General features: G+C 37.6%; 2 long non-coding RNA genes across 2 annotated transcripts in view; one reads left to right on the top strand and one right to left on the bottom strand.

Annotated features, from left to right (window-relative positions):
* Positions 1-16379, top strand: part of LOC309619421 — a 124216-nt gene that overhangs the window by 68168 nt on the left and 39669 nt on the right. The gene's annotated exons all lie outside the window — the stretch shown is intronic.
* LOC309624149 lies at positions 3513-11748 on the bottom strand. Its single transcript, XR_014241788.1, has 2 exons — positions 5856-11748; positions 3513-5561 (listed from the first exon to the last, which is right to left on the bottom strand). It is a non-coding gene; the product is annotated as an uncharacterized lncRNA (long non-coding RNA).

Below are 16379 nucleotides of genomic sequence, written 5' to 3'. Positions count from 1 at the left end.
TTATAAAGGCAATGTGTATGCATTGTTGAAAAGCATACAAAATAAGAGGAAAATATCCCATCAAGTACAAACAACTAAAAATAAGACCCTGATAATGGTGTTATTCAAGTGCCTGAGTATAATTGTAGAGACTAGATGATTTCAAAATCTTTTCTCCAGAACATAATGCTCATTTTTTTTAAGCAGTAATAAATGATTGTACTAGATCTATAACTAGAGTCACACATTCTTTTCTTTTTAATTAATTTTTATTGGAGTATGGTTGCTTTACAATGTTGTGTTAGCCTCCACTGCACAACAAAATGAATCAACCATACACATACAGATATCCCCTCCCTTTTGGACTTCCCTCGCATTTAGGTTACCACAGTGCATTAGGTAGAGTTCCCTATGCTACACAGTCTGTTCCCATCAGTTGTCTATTTTATACATAGTATCAATACTGTATATGTGTCAATCCCAGTCTCCCATTTCCTCCCATCCCACCCCTTTCCCCCTTGGTAACCATACATTTGTTCTCTATGTCTGTAGAGTCACACATTCTTTATTCATGGGACTGAAAATGAGCCATTCCAATTTAGTACTGCAGTAGTTTACCTTGAAGTGATAATACTGTGCTTTCTCTTAACCTCATTTATAATCATCCCATCTCATTTTACCAAAAAACAGTTGCATTGGAATCTTGCTGATAATCATTCTTTACATATATCTAATGGAATAAAACAAAAATAGAGTAAGCATGGTTTCAATACTGATATGCTAAGTGGTGTCTACCACCTTGGTGTTCTTCTCTTTTCCTAAATGTATATATTACTCATTGATACTTCTGAGCCACTCGTAGAGAAGGTAGTTTAAAAATCATTACCAACATAAATTTTCATCCACAGACTCTACCTTTTACTTTCTCACACCACCTTATTTAAAGTCTTTTGTGTTTAAAAGTATGTAGCCCTAAAGGAAGGTATTATGTGTTTCATCTGTTGCTCCAAAAGAAGCGAAAAACTAGACTATTAACCCGCTGTGTAATCCCTGCACAGACTACAACGCCTTTCAGTGGGAAGCCAGGCTCTGCCAAGAGCAGGGAGGATTGCAGTTTAAACATTACAGGGTCAAGTTCAACATTTGTTCCATTCACAGAACTCCCACTGACATCAATGAGCGTTTTGTGCAGAGTAGGATTTCTTCCTCAGTTAAATGATTTCTGTAATGCCTTCTATTTTGCCAGAACATATTCCACAAAGAATGTAATAAAGAAAATACATGTAGTACTCCTTTTTTTTTTTTTAGGTCTACCCTTGATTTCAATAAAATGTCATCTACAAAAAAGCATTTTTCTTATAGTACATGATTTAAAAGGTAAATAAGACATTTTGCAGAGAATGGAAAGACTTTTAGATCATTCTAAACTCATCTGTTTGCAATTATATATATATATATACACATATAGTTTTGCCTGCAATATAAAAATCACAACTGAATTCAGTCAGAAGGCTTTGAATCTCTGAAATTTCATGCCCTATGATATATCATTGACTGATTGGGAACATGGAGTTCTTAAGCTTATTAGACCAACGTATGTGGAACTAAATATCAATTCCACAAATATTCCTAGGTAAATAAAGGCTGATAAACAGGAAAAGTGAAGGCACTGAATTTTATATAATGGTTGGAAGGATAGACAGTCTATATTAGTGAAGAGTCTGAACACACAATGTAATTTTTTATTGTTAAGTAAAACAGTAACATCAATGAAAATAAAGTATTTTAATAAATGTATATTAATAATTTATAATTAGCCCATTGCTTACATGACTTATAATTTTAAGGGACCTTTAAGGGAAAAGAAAATGTTAGAATATTAAAATATTAAATTAAAGGAAAAGAGAATATTAGATTTTCTTTCTTTGCATAGCTATAGGAATTATCTGTAACATTTCTATCAGTTCGGGAAATTACACATTAATTTACATTAGGAATGAATTTCACCATAATTTAAGGTCATCTTTGACTTTTAAGATTTAAAAAGAAAATTTGAAGCTTCTTATAGACACAGAAATCTGGTGTGTGTTTTGCTAAATCTTCAGAAATATTTTAAAACAGATTGGATTCCAAAAATCATTAGTATTCTATAAAAAGCTTTGGCATGACACATTCATACATCACATAAGGGAGATGCTCCTATTTTTCTGTTGCTCAGGAAAATTTTTAAAAAGGCAATCTGGGGAAGAAGAAAACTGATAGAAAGTAAAAACAAAATGGAAAACAAAATAGGCACTCTGGCTTATGCAATGACACCCTCCCTGTTATCTCTAACTATCGCCCAACTGCAACACTTTAGAATGAATTTTAGTTTCTACAGAGGTTCCATTCCTCCTACAAACTGTAACTATACCAAGCCTTTCAGAGAATCACGAGGTCACCCCAGCTTACTACAACTTATTAATGGTGTGCTCACCATTAATAAATGCAGTAAAAACTTCCGAGGAATTTAAACATGTATCAGATATGACCAGCATTTGTGGACCCAGTACTGGTCTGGGCTTTCACATGTGACATCTCATAAGGTAATTTAAAAGATACCAAGTTATGAAGTTTTAGATTATTCTATAAGCTGTATGGGAATTTCAGAAGGAATCTGTTGTTCCATGGTCTTAGGAATCAGAAAAGTCCCTGCTTATGAGTAACCATGATAAATAGACTGTCAATTCTTTTGTGGTCTTTTGAGTTGAGGACTGTTCACCAGATGTGTGGGATGATGTGGCAGTTTTTAAATATGTCTGCAAATTCTTTGGCATTCCTCTAACCAAAAATGCAATCTATGAATTCTCTCCTTGAAAATGGGCTGGCTTTTTCTTCTGCTTCAACCATGAGAATACAGAGGAAATGACACTCATGAGAATTCCCAGGTGAGGCCATAAAAGGCAATGTGCTTCCACTTTGTTCACTGGAATACTGGCTTTTGAAAACATCAGCTACCAAGTAAATACTCTGTCTGCCCTGAGACCATTAAGTGTGAGAAAGATCAAATTCACCCACATGGAGAGGCCCTATGACTACCTTTAGGAATTGAGAAAGAGAGAGCTGCCTGGCCAGTCTCAAGCTGTTCCAGCCTTTCTTGCCATTCTGCCCTACCCTGCCCCTGCCTCTCACTCCCCATTCTGGTACAGCTCCAGCCATCAACACATGAGAAATTGTGAGAGCCAAGACTGCCCAGACAAGCTCTTCCCAAACTTCCAACCCAGAGAAAATATGAGATATAATATGATGATTACTGCATTTAAGCCTGTGCATTTGAGGATGATATGTTACATAGCAATAGTAACCAAAACAGATACAATTTTTTTTTTAGTTTAAAAACATTTTTTGCGGTGCCTGGGGTCAGGGTGGGTTGTCAAGGCCTATCATTTGTTAAATAACTCAAGTCTTTGTTTGAAGAATCATTAAGTGCATTTACTGTTTAAGTTTTGGATTTTTTTTTCTTGACAACATATCACATATTTTATGAGAAAAAAAAAAACATTTTTTGTATTGAAAAATTTCAAATACATTCTAGAGTAGAGAGACTATACAATAAACTTTCATGTACATTACACAGATTCAACACATTAAAATTTTTGCCACATTTGCTTCATCTGTTCCCTCTTTTTTTTTTCTTTGCTGAAATATTGTAAACTGCATCCCAGACACTGTGTCATGTCAAGTGTCATATGATGCTTTGGCATGAATATCTAAAAAAATAGACATTTTCTTACATAACCAATATGTCATTATCACACTCAACAAAATTAACAGTAATTCTCTGGCATCATCTAAAATCCAGACCATAATCATATGTGCTGATTGCCTCAAAAATGTGTTTTTACAATTCTTAGAATAAGGATCCAAACAATGTCAACACACAGTATTTAGTTGCTGTGGCTCTTTGCCTCTTTTCTTCTAAAAGAGTCACTCCCTCTCTTCCCCTTACCCTTCTGCCATTAACTAGTTGCAGGAACCAGATAAGTAATCTGAGGAATGTTTGTTTTCTTGTGGTGTCCTTTAACTTGCTCCTTTATCCCCTGCAGTTCCTGTAAATGAAAGTTGGATCAAAAGAATTGATTAGATTCAGAGTCAATTTTCCGCCCCCAGAGACACTTGATAAGTGCTATATGCTTTGCAATGCATGACATCAGGAGGCACACAATATCTGGTTGTTCTACTTTTAGAGATGCTGAGATTGATCAGTCATGTGCAGAGGGCCTTATTATCCCTCATGGTAAAGTTCTCATTCACCTTTCAACTAACAGTTTCATTCAATGGTGATTGTTGCCTGAGTCAAGTATTTCATCATTGCTACTGGAGTGTCACTGCTTCTAGGCCTTTTCAGTAGATAGTAGTAGGAAATATCTGTACTTGAAAAGGAAAAAATACTGATACTAATATTTATAATTCAAATATGACATTGTAATAATGTAATCCTGTAGGATTTTTTTTTTTTTTTTTTTACTTAGGTTCTTTGACTTTCTTTTTGTTTCTCTTACACTGAAAACTTTGTTCCTAATGTCAACATAGTTACTTATTTGCATTAATCTATAGTATATTTTAAATAGTTTCAAAATAATAATAGCAATATTGCCTCTTCCAAGTAGATACAGAATACAGTTTGTGATTTCTTTGTACCTCTATTTGTTCTTAGAATATGTTCTGGTAAGGTGTACCCTTGAAATATTTTTCTTGTATCTTTTTAGTTGTGTCTTTTTGTGTTACTGACTTTATATTGAGTTCATTTGCTTCAATTCATTAATTTACTGTGGTTCAAGTTAGGTTTTTTTGTTTCAGTCTGTTTTGAATTTTTATAGATTGATTTAAAGTTTTTAAATTTTCATTTTAGAATATGCGGAATATTTATATACATTACATGAACAAACTATATAACAAGATTTATTCAGAGAAGTCGTTTCATTTCTTTTCCCACTACCCTGTTCATTCCTTTTTGAGATAGTCATTTTTAGGTTGGGTTTGAGTGTTACGTTTTTAAAAGATTTTCATTTACTTACGCTACTTTGAGAGACTATGAGGGATGGCGATTAGACTTTAGGCTGAGTTACCATAGGATTTCTTAGGATCATGACAGCTGTAGATTGAGGAAGAATTAGTCTTCAGATGAAGTGGTCTTCATAAAAACAAGTCATTTTTGCCTTTCTCTCCTCACTGCTTCCCTATCAAAGCCTTTTTTAAGTGGAGAAGTAGTTCTCTGCCTCTCTTCTTAATGGTCATTTGCCACATCTGCTGAAATGTGCATTACTAAGTTAAAAGATTTCTTTTTTTTAATGGCTAGAAAATAGAACTCATAATAACATTCCATTTTACATGTATATGTTTGCAAGAGGAAAACTAGTGACATGATATACCAAAATATTAATGTTATTTGTGAGGAGAGACATTTCAGATGATCTATTTTCATTTTTATTTTTATCTATATTTCCTAATTTTCTATAGTAATGATTACATACTTGAATAATGTTAAAGGGACATGTGCTTCCCATTATATAAAAAGATTTTAAAAACCGCTTAGGGCTTCCCTGGTGGCGCAGTGGTAGAGAATCTGCCTGCCAATGCAGGGGACACGGGTTCGAGCCCTGGTCTGGGAAGATCCCACATGCCGCGGAGCAACTGGGCCCGTGAGCCACAACTACTGAGCCTGCGCATCTGGAGCCTGTGCTCCGCAACAAGAGAGGCCGCGACAGTGAGAGGCCGGCGCACCGCGATGAAGAGAGGCCCCCGCTTGCCACAACCAGAGAAAGCCCTCACACAGAAACGAAGACCCAACAAGCCAAAAAAAAAAAAAAAAAAGATAAAAACCGCTTAAAAATGACTACATAAATTATTGTTAGGTATAGAATTTTTGTTTGGGATGATGAAAAAGTTCTAGAAATGGATTGTGGTAATGGTTGCACAACATTGTGAATGTACTTAATACAGTGAATTGTACTCTTAAAAATGGTTAAAATGGGCTTCCCTGGTAGGGCAGTGGTTAAGAATCCACTTGCCAGTGCAGAGGACACGGGTTCGAGCCCTGGTCCGGGAAGGTCCCACATGCCACGGAGCAACTAAGCCCATGTGCCACGACTACTGAGCCTGCGCTCTAGAGCCCACGAGCCACAACTACTGAGCTGGTGTGCCTAGAGCCCGTGCTCCACAACAAGAGAAGCTACTGCAGTGAGAAGCCTGTGCACCTCAATGAAGAGTAGCCCCCGCTCGTCACGACTAGAGAAAAGCTCCCACGCAGCAATGAAGACCCAACGCAGCAATAAATAAATAAATAAAAAAGAAGTTACTGATGATATTTGAGCTAACAATTCAGTTGACAGGTCAGGCAGAAATGCTCACTATGTATCCATTTGAAAAAAAATGGTTAAAATGGTTTTATGTTATGTATATTTTACTACAAGTAAAAAAATAAAGCAGGTAAAAAATTACTCCAGATTATCCCTAGTATTAAATTAAACTTACTAAATACCATGATCTTGCCTTACTTCAGTTATGTTCTGTAACAGGTATCCAAAACATTATTACTTGCTTGGTGTCTAGGAATAATAAATATAAACTTATATTTATTGAGGGACTGAATAAGGATTTTACACACAATATGTCATTTAATATTCTCAAAAGTTCATGAGATAAGTACCATTATTATCTCCATTTTGAACGTGAAGTTAAGGCTCAGAAAGCTGAAGTCATTTGTAAAAGTCCACTCAGATAGTAAGTGGCAAAATCAAGGCTTGACTCGCGGTCTGTTTCACACCAAATCACTGCTCTTAACTACCAAGTTATAGCAGTTTGACTATACTGGCTCTATATTGCCATATGGGACTTACAACACAGCATCTTTGTGATTATAAAGTGTTTCAAAACTTTCCAGCTATGGGTTTACTTAAGAAGTCTCCCACATTTACTTTTAAGGTTTTGTGTTTCTGCTATGTTTAAAATTGGTTAATTGAGCTTTCATGGAAATCATTGCAGTGATTATAATTATTTTTATAGTCATGTCAAATAATGATAATCATGGTACATTTACTCTATTTTAGCTAGAGAAAGAGTCAACAAGAAGGTACAATTTAGGATGCATCTTGAACACATTTTTCCAAGGTGGGGTCAGCAGCTTTCTGGAAATGCCAGAAGAAAAAAATCACATAATTATCTTTCTACACCCAGTACCTTCCGAGTCTCCAGGCTCTGGAGAGAGGACCAGGGTTCAGGTTAGGCCTGAATTTAAGACACATAGTCGCAGATGGACCTAAAGATTATCATACTAAGTGAAGTATGTCAGAAAGAGAAAGAAAAATACCACATGATATCACTTATATGTAGAATCTGAAGACACAAATGAACATATCTATGAAACAGAAACCATCTCACAGATACAGAGAACAGACTTGTGGTTGCCAAGGGGGAGGGAGCATGGGGGAGAGAAGGATTGGGAGTTTGGGATTAGCAGATGCAAACTATTATATATAGGATGGATAAAAAACAAGGTCCTACTGTATAGCACAGGGAACTATATTCAACTATACGTCAATAAAATTTAAAAAAAAAAAAAAAAAAAAGAAAGAAACCTCACACATTTTCCTTCCAGCTTGGAAACTTAAAGTGTATTTTGTTAGTATATTCCCAGGGCAGCACACTGGTCCTAAGACCCACTCCCTACTTCTTCCTCATACTCCAAAATCATCAGAAGTGAGGTCTGGTTAAGAGTTGGTAGAATTTGGGCCCCCTCCTTTTTTTTTTTTTTTTCCAGGCATGGCTTAGAGCTCCTGCAGGGATCCTGGAACCAATCCATTCCTTTAGATGCCATTATGAATTTCAAATCTGAACACCAGTCCTGGATGTACTGTTAATAGCAGCACATTTCTTTGGGCCTTTCAACTGGCCCTTTAGACACTGAAGACTCAACTTTGGAATGCAGTAAGCTACCTAGGGTTTGAAGTGCAGACGAACAGCCACAAAGTGAAAAAATGTCTCTACAAGAAGCCAGCTTATAGCTTTGCATTGTATTGACTTAATTTTCCCAAATAAAATTTAATTTATTTGTTTAAAAGAAGAAATGCTGTTTCGAGAACTGTTGAGACAAATGTAAATTTAAGAGCACTATAAGCTCACTTCTGAAAGAAGTGTGAAAAGCAATTAAAAATTATCAATATTAACAAAACTTTTAGAATGAGGATGAGAAAGTAAGGTTCATTCCAAGAATTTGTCCAGTCATACAGAACTGAAGTCTGAGCATGCAAGTAACTCAATTAATCAGGGTAAAAAACGGAGACGAAATAGGCCTTTGAGGTATGGAAAGAATACATAAAAATTGGATGAACATTCAGAAACCAAAATACCCAGAGAACTGACCTTTTTGAAGTCCAAAAGATTTGACATTGAGAATATTTTCCACACTCTTGGTTAAGACTCTATGGAATGTTCTTCACACAAATTTCTACTGCCCATAAATATGCCTCAGCCATTGTGCAAATGCCCAGCATTAGACATTCTCCTTTGAAAAGAAGAGGTGTCTCCCACTGAAAGGCATGCATGAGGAATGATGAATGTATAGCCAGGCTCCATTTTCCTTGTTCATAGAGGAAAACTGTGGAATAGAGAATCCAAAACAGAGGATAACCCCCAAGTAACTCATACTTTAGTTTGAAATGTACTTGTTAATTGTAAATCACTTCCCTATTTTATCCTTATTTACCAGGATTTCTCAACTTTAAGACCACTGACCTTTTGGAACTGAAACTCTTTGTTGTGGGTACCCTGCGCATTATGTGATGTTACCAGCATCCCTGGCTTCTATCACTAGATGCCAGTTGTGACAACCAAAAATGTCCCCTGGGGAGGCAAAATCAGTCCCAGTTGAAAAGCACTGATTTACACCAGTATCAAAATTAGTTTGTTATTTCTGCTGGCACATATCAGCTAGATGGGAGGGAAAGTGGTCTAAAAGACTACAAGAAGAAGCTGGCCCAGGAAAAAGAAAATTTATTGCAGATAATTTGCAGTGTAGATAATCAACACATAATTTATGGAAATTAAATATAGGGCTGGGACCAACTTATTAGAACCAAGGTTCTCAACTGGTACACAGTGAATGATTAAGGTTGATATAAATACCGGACTTAGTTATAACCACCTTCCGGCCGCCAGACCCCAGCCACTGAAGATCAAATCAGTATTCCTTTTATAGAACTGAATTACTTGATACACATTGTGCAATGAGAGCTTGCTTGTTTTTCATTCATTGACAGCTGGTCTAGCAGAAAGGCTGCCAGATGCTTGGGTCATGCAACCAAATCTCAAAAAGCAGATTGGACCTGAGAAGATATAGAGGTGATGAGAAGGGATTTTAAGAAAGAAGTAGTAATCACTTCTAACTTAAACATAAATTTGATGGTGTTGCTGACGCATTTAGGCAAAATATGGTTTAGTCTCCTTTACATGCCTTGTATATATTTTATGGACAAAAATCTTATTTCTATCGGAAAGACTTAAGCAGGACAGTATATGAGTTAGTACTCTGAAGACCAGTACTACAGAATACAGGCTAAACTTCCTCATGCTTCCTAATCACTACCTCCCCCAAGGATACCGCTCGACTGATTCTTAACAGTATAGATAACTTTTGCCTGTTTTTGTGATGTATTTAAGTGGAATAATATAATGTGTGTTATTTTGTGTCTGACTTCTCTCACTCGACATTATTTTGTGAAATTCATCCAGGTTGTTGTGTGTAACTGCAATTTGTTTTTTGTGATTTTTTCGCTGCATTTGGGTCTTCTTTGCTGCGCGCAGGCTTTTCTCTAGTTGCAGCGAGCAAGGGCTACTCTTCGTTGTGGTGCAAAGGCTTCATGGGCTCTAGGTGTGCGGGCTTCAGTAGTTGTGGCATTTGGGCTCAGTAGTTCTGGCTCGCTGGCTCTAGAGCTCAGGCTCAGTAGTTGTGGCACATGGGCTTCGCTGCTCTGCGGCATGTGGGATCTTCCAGGACCAGGGCTCGAACCCATGTCCCCTGCATTGACAGGCGGATTCTTAACCACTGCACCACCAGAGAAGCCCTGTTCTTTTCATTGCTATGTATTATCTCAATGAGTTAATATAACACAATTAATTTCTCTACTGTTTGGTTGTTTCCAGTTTGGGATTATTAAAAATAGAGATTCTATGAACATAACACAGGCTAGAAAAGGTACATTTTTAAGGAGACTACATCTGTTAATGCATTTCTTCTTGTTCTTCCATTAATCACACTGACTGGGTCCTGAACTCTGTTGTGTGTGAAGCATTTAACAAAATGTTGTACAGATATGCCTGTGGATTGGGAAAAAGTTTACTCAGTTGTACTTATATCAGGTTCAACAACCATACTCTTTGCATGTTCAGCAACAGATTTCTATCTACTTAATCACCTAGAGACAAAGCTAGGGTTAAGAGATATGTCTTAACATATCAAGGGGTGGATCCTTGAATCTAAGTGTATGCAAGAATTTTAACAGCTAATTTAATGAAGACCTCTGAAAAAGGCATTTATTGTACACCTAACACAGTACCTGGCACAAGGACAGCACATATTTATTGAATGAATGAATAGATGAATGGATGGATGCCAAAGTGGGACAAAGTCAATATGGTTAGTAAGAAAAAAATGTTATTTAAGAAAATTATAATATTAACAACGTAAAGTAGTTTGCCCAAGAAAGAGAGCCAGAAAATGGATGAGCTGGGTTCTGAGCTCAGGCTGTCCAACTTCAAAGCATTTTGCCTCTAAAGCAGGTAAAATGATCAGAAAAGAAATGCTAATAAGGATGAATATAAATTCCCAAATTTAAGAGGAAAAAATAAATTGTACAAGTGCAGAATTGTGTGCTGCTAATAGCCACAGTTCATATAAGAGACCCAATGGCTTTGGTTGACCACAGTCTCAGCTGAGCCCACAATGTAATGCACCACTAAGAAAGTGACTGCTGTCTGAGGCTACATTAATCAACAGAGAATATCCTGTTCGAAGCAGTAAAAGTCCCGTTCAAACCAGCTCAGCACCTTTCATTTTTCTCTCCCTGACCAAAGTCTTGGATAGGATGTTGTAAAAAGATTCAGCTCCTTGTTCCTGTGTTTCTGTGTTTTATTGTCACTGGAAACATATAGGCTTCACTTCATACAGACAAGAAACCAAGAACAGATTTTAAAACTCCAATTTAACCATTCTGGATTATTAATCTTTTATTTCAGGTCCAATTCTTGTCCTCTGACTATTCCCCTTACGTGACATTTTGGATTGTCTCTTACTTCTGGTTCACACTTACATGGGAAGTGGCCATTGAATGTCTGTTTATAACTCACAGGCCCAAGCCAGCAAGGTTCACTCCCACAGCCAACCTAAAAATCCTGGCCTTGGTCAAGCCCTGCACTGTACTAGTGTGGAAAGGGGACTTACTCTATGATGGAACATTGTATTTAGTCACGGGAGTCTTGCAAAGACAGATATTGATAAGTAAGGATATAAGATAATCAAGATGATGAAATATCTAGAAACACCATACCACAACTGATCTTAGCCAAAAGACAAAAAAGGAAGTGTTATCCAAGGAAAAGCTGAAGAAACTGAAAGAGTTTTACCTGGACAAGAAAAGGCAATGATGTGCGGTGGGCATGATTGTGCTCTGCATGTGAATAGCTGTTATACAGAAAAGGGAATAGTCTTAATCTTATTCTATAAGTAGGAAATGCAAAAGGGTGGAAGCTTTTAGGGGGCACTTTGGGTTAATGAGAGGAAGAACTTAACAATTAAGAGGTATCTATTGCAGTCATGTTTACACACTGAAGAGAAGGTACTGTCCTTTGAAAAATTCAGAGGAAGAGTTGGCTTCAGGCTTGAGAGGAAAATGGAGTAAAAATAAAACAGAGGTAAGGAATCCAAAACATATTTGAGTCACTTTAAATCTCCAGAGGTTGGAGTGTTTTAGGGTCAATTTCTTGGAAGAGGTTGGTTTTTTAAGTATTTTGGAGAATAGAATGGAGATGAGGGACTTCCCTGGTGGCTCAGTGGTTATGAATCCGCCTGCCAATGCAGGGGACACAGGTTTGAGCCCTGGTCTGGGAAGATCCCACATGCCACGGAGCAACTAAGCCCACGAGCACAACTACTGAAGCCGCACACCTAGAGCCTGTGCTCCGCAACAAGAGAAGCCACCGCAATGAGAAGCCCGCGCACCGCAATGAAGATTAGCGCCTGGTCACCACAACTAGAGAAAGCCTGTGCGCAGCAACGAAGACCCAGCGCACCCAAAAATAAATAAATAAAATAAATAAATTTATTTTAAAAAATAATTTCTAAAAAAAACAAGAATGGAGATGATTTTCAGGGAAACAGTGGTAGACTGTTCAACACAATACAGCTGGGGTTGAGAGAAGAGAATATTGGGTGTAGTAAGGGGCTCTCTATGTGACTAGAATTGAACAAGAAGTGTACAAAAGGTTGAAAGGAAACAAAATTCAAGACAGTGGCAGAGCAACTGATAAGTCTTATTCTAGCTCTCAAGGTATTTATAAAACACTTTAGGTCACAGAATCCTAAAATTTCCTAAATGTTTATTTAAATGTAAAATAAGATCTGCTTATCTGGAAAAGAATTATTATATTGTTTACAAAAATATACTGATATGTTATTAAAACATCACGTCATTGAATAATTTGTCAAAAAGTTTATGAGAATATTTACAGACCTGACTTCTCTAAAGAAAATATTGAGGGCTTCCCTGGTGGCACAGTGGTTAAGAATCCGCCTCCCAATGCAGGGGGCACGGGTTCAGTCCCTGGTCCGGGAAGATCCCACTCGCCATGGAGCAACTAAGCCCGCGAGCCACAACTACTGAGCCCGTGTGCCACAGCTACTGAAGCCTGCACACCACAACTACTGAAGCCCGTGTGCCTAGAGCCCATACTCCGCAACAAGAGAAGCCACGTCAATGCGAAACCCGCGCACCGCAACAAAGAGTAGCCACCACTCGCCACAACTAGAGAAAGCCCGCATGCAGCAACGAAGACCCAATGAAGCCAAAAATAAATAAATTTATTAAAAAAAAAAATCGAATATCAAGATACTATGCTATAGGGACTTCCCTGGTGGTCCAGTCGTTAAGAATCGGTCTTGCAATGCAGGGGACGCCGGTTTGATCCCTGGTGAGGGAACTAAGATCCCACATGCCACAGAGCAATCAAGCCCTCACGCTGCAACTACTGAGCCTGCGTGCCACAAGTAGACAGAAGCCAGTGCACCACAACGAAGAGCCCGCCTGCTGCAACAAAAGATCCTGCGTGCCACAACTAAGACTGGATGCAGCCAAAAAAGTAAAATAAATAAATAAATATTTTTTAAAAAAGATACTATGCTATAACATATGTTTCTTTATGTACAGCACATCTTTGGGAAAAGATACAAGGAATTGGTAGTAATTACCTCTAGGAGGGAGACCTAAAGAGCAGGTAGGTGTTGAGGTGGGAAGGAGAATTTTCATTTCATACCTTTTGAAACTACTTTAAATTTTATAACATATTACTTACTCAACTTAAAATTATTAATAAAATAGTAATCTTTTATTCCTGCTTAAATCAATATCAAAAGTTTGAAAGACTCTATATACATTTTCCCATCGATCTGACTATTGGCTTTAATTTCCCTCCCTTTCCACATAATTTGGATCCTGTTTTAACATGTTCCTTTTGACAAGGAACATGGCTAAATAAAATCGCTATTTGATCTAACTTGTTATTTGAGGGCAAGCCCTTGAACCAGACTTATCTTCTTTTCCTTGCTATTGGTCACTGTGGCACCTAGATAGGAAAATTCCTGAGGCAGAAGTGACTAGAAGTAATGTAAGTGAACACCTTTCAATGTGTCCAGTCTTCTCTGTTCCCATTGCAACTACCTTAACCTGGGGCATCACATGATCTCTCATGGTTACCTCCATAGTCTCCTCACTGGCCTCTCTATCTTTAGTCCTTTCTCTCTCCAATTTGTTCTCCACATTGTGTCCAGTGATCTAATCATGTTACCATCATTTTTAGGAAGAAGTCCAGACCTCAGCCTTTCAGGATGTGGTCCCTGCCGGTTCATCCTCATCTCTTGCCACTCCCCACTTCTATGCTCCAGCCTTCCCATCCTTGGCCCTCTCTTACTTCTGGAATGGTCTGCTACATCATCTTCACCTGGCTAACTCTTATTTTTGAGTTCACATAGATATCACATCCCCTGGAAAGCCTCTCAGCCCCCCAACTCTGGGTTAAGAAACCCTCCCAGGTACTTCCAGAGCACTCTGTACTTCCTTTCATTGTCTATTATTTCACTGCACTGGACTTACTTTACTTTCCCTGCTTCCCACACGACTCTCACCTCCATGAAGACAGGGACGGTATGCATGTGCTCACAGATATACCCCCAGACTTTAGCACAAATCTTGGAATGGATAAACACTTAAGTCAATTAGAGGAATATTCAGGAGAGAGGAACTATTCTTTCTTATGTGTTGAAAAATAAGATTATCATATTTGGTAATGAAGACTCGCCTGACAGGAACATCAGACAAGAGGGATCTTATCAGTTTAATTTATTAAATTGTGTTAATATAGTTTTGTTCATGAATATTGTCTTTACTGAATTCCTGGAAGGAAGACATTAGAATGTTTCCTCTAGTTTGAGGGTATATTTGTGTCCAGGACATGTATTAATAAGGCTGGCTCTTTTATTAGAGAATTCTATGGTTTAAGAATACCTGGATATCTAATTGTATTTGATTAGAACTTCATTAAATTTTCCTAAAAATCACCTTTCGCTCGCCACTGCTCTTTTTCTTCTTTTTAAAAAAATTTTTTTACAGTGGGTCCTTGTTGGTTATCTATTTTAAATATAGCAGTGTGTACATGTCAATCCCAAACTCCCAGTCTCCCCACCACCACTCTTTTTCTTATAGCTCCTACATCTCCACAAAATACTCCTAAATAACATCTTTCCAGTTTATAGTATTTTATCCTAATATGAACACATGCTTTTTACCTCTGAATAAAATAGTTGAAATTCAATTCTTATAAAATAATACACTTGTAGTTTCTCAATTTTAACATGACAAAGATTTTTTTTCTTTACAAGGAAGAAGCAAACATGAAATTAAATGTAGCCAGCAATATTGAGACTCATCACAATTTCAGATACGTTATAATCTGTCTTAAGTACACGCATATACACATGCAAACATTCATTTGAAGAAAAAAATGAAAGAAAATACAGCAAAATATTAACATTGCTGGGATGTAGAATTATGATTAATTTTTCTTTTCTTCTTTCACTTTTCCCCAATGTTTCTACAAGAGGGAGGGCTACATTTTCTGCATCATCAACAAAAATTAATAAACTTTAAAAAATAGGTTGTGTTGTATTGAACACGTTTTCTGCTTTTCTGCCAGATGCTTGAGGCCTCTGAGTTCTAAATGAAATGAATCTCAGAAAATGAATTAGCGCCTCTGACCTAAATGCACATTCTAATACAAATAGGACATTACAGAAATCACTTTCTGAGAGCCTACAGATAGTACTAGAGTTTGTGACTAATTGATTAAATTTGTTAATGGTGGAAAACTTGTTTAGTGGGTGTTCAGTAAATGTTTTTCTTTCCTTCTCAAGCTCGTGATGCCCAGGAAAAGAACAAAACAGCTCAGGAACAGTGTTTTCCTTCTATTTCTTTTACCTGTAACATTTCTTGCCCAAACAAAAGTCTCCAGATCTTACGGATCCCTTTTCTTTATAAAAATGTAAACAAACAGGCTTCCCTGGTGGCGCAGTGGTTGAGAGTCTGCCTGCCAATGCAGGGGACACGGGTTCGAGCCCTGGTCTGGGAGGATCCCACATGCCGCGGAGCAACTGGGCCCGTGAGCCACAACTACTGAGCCTGCGTGTCTGGAGCCTGTGCTCCGCAACAAGAGAGGCCGCGATAGTGAGAGGCCCGCGCACCGCGATGAAGAGTGGACCCCCGCTCGCCGCAACTAGAGAAAGCCCTCGCACAGAAACGAAGACCCAACAGAGCCCAAAAATAAAATTTAAAAACAAAAAAAATGTAAACAAACATCTTGGAAAATGGCACTTTGAACAAAGCAAAGTTAACTTCAGTTCTTGACAGTTTGCCTGAGAGCTGCCTCACTGGTTCACAGGAGCACTGAATTCCCAGAAGGGACAGGATAGAGGTTTTACCTTAGGAGAAATACACCATACAATCCACATTTGTACATCTCAAAGCACTTTTTGAAAAGCTTATTAGGTAGAAGAAACATGGGGAAAAGCATGGGCTCCCTCAGTTAGTAGTACAGAGCTC

The sequence above is a fragment of the Balaenoptera borealis genome (assembly GCF_965194805.1).
Source record: "Balaenoptera borealis genome assembly, chromosome: 2".
Taxonomy (NCBI): domain Eukaryota; kingdom Metazoa; phylum Chordata; class Mammalia; order Artiodactyla; family Balaenopteridae; genus Balaenoptera; species Balaenoptera borealis.
Note: the sequence above shows the minus strand (reverse complement) of the source record. Positions and strands in the feature narration are given on the sequence as shown.